A 1,448-nucleotide genomic window follows, 5' to 3' on the forward strand; every position below is an offset into this window, starting at 1 on the left:
GGAATGTGATCTTCTGTTGACTTCAGTGAAATTGGTGCGTCAGCTATCCGTTATATTCAGATCAGTAAATACAAATTTCTACTGATGAATTTTATAACCACATAATGTACAAAATCCGACCGTCATTCTCCACGTGGTGCACATTATACCGCCGCCATCACTTTGATGACGGCGATATGATTAAGTTCAACACAAATAAAATCAATGTGCAATATCATATTGATACTCAAAATTCATGATATTCAAAAAATACCGCATTTATTCGTTAAAATGCTCGAAAATGCAGTGCAAATTTCAAACTCGTGTGCAATCAACAAAAAACATCGTATCGACATGTATTTTTTTTAATTGCTTAGAAAAGAATGAACTTTAAGAATCTGGATTAATATTAGCCAGATTTTAAAGAGAAACTTGTGAAAAATGATAACAAACTATTACTTTTTCCTTTTCTAAAAAAGATATGTTATTTATTTATCGAATGTATCGAAGTCATCTCGAAAGTCTCGAAGAATTGTTGCCTTTAATCCGCGATGCTGATTGGTTCTTTCGTTGATCATTGAGCCGCATGCTTCGTAGTGTTTGACAGTTGTGTTTGACAGTTGTGTTTTCAAATCAAAATTGGTTATATCAAAAGTGTGTAAGTAATAAGGTAAGTAATAAAGAGATATATTAAGTAATAATATAATCTCTCTCTCTCGGAAATAACAATAATATCTTTAAAATTTTATAATCTTTTAGAAAAAAAGAAGGAAAGGAAATAGATTGGTAGGAGAAAGAGAGAGTTTCGACTTTTGTAGAAAGAAGAAGCAGAAAAGGAAACAGAAGGTGAAACAGCGACTTCTATAGAAAGAAGGAGCGGAAAAAGAGAGAGAGAGAAAGAGAGTGTAAGAAAGAAGAAAAAGAAAAGTGTTAGAGCATTAACAGTAAATATTATTGTATTGAGTATTTTATGTAGTTAGCAGCTCGCAATTACATATATTATTGGCTAATTTTTTTCTGTGTGTGTATATTTGTGTATGCGCGCGCGTGTGTGTGTGTGTAAAATTATGTAAATTTATAAATAATTACATAATATTATATAAAAATATATTTTATTAAAAATTATTATTTACTTAATTCTTTTAACTTTTTTAAAATAAATACATACATATGTGTGTGTGTGTGTATTTATAAAAAAAAAGTTTAAAAAAAATAAGTAAATAATTTTTATTAAAATATGTTTTTATATAATATTAAGATATATTAAGTAATAATGCAATATATATAGGAAATAACAGTAATATCTTTAAAATTTTATAATCTTTTAGAAAAAAAGAAGGAAAGGAAATAGATTGGTAGGAGAAAGAGAGTTTCGACTTTTGTTGAAAAAAGAAGCAGAAAAGAAAACAGAAGGAGAAACAGCGACTTCTATAGAAAGAAGGAGCAGAAAAAGAGAGAGAGAGAAAGAG

At 28.5% G+C, this 1,448-nt stretch overlaps 1 long non-coding RNA gene across 1 annotated transcript; it reads left to right on the plus strand.

Annotated features, from left to right (window-relative positions):
• The first annotated feature begins 443 nt into the window (after positions 1-443).
• Positions 444-892, plus strand: LOC118647706. The gene is made up of 2 exons (XR_004964866.1): positions 444-649; positions 739-892. It is a non-coding gene; the product is annotated as an uncharacterized LOC118647706 (long non-coding RNA).
• Positions 893-1,448: the final 556 nt, after the last annotated feature.

This window comes from Monomorium pharaonis, chromosome 10, assembly GCF_013373865.1.
Source record: "Monomorium pharaonis isolate MP-MQ-018 chromosome 10, ASM1337386v2, whole genome shotgun sequence".
Lineage (NCBI taxonomy): Eukaryota > Metazoa > Arthropoda > Insecta > Hymenoptera > Formicidae > Monomorium > Monomorium pharaonis.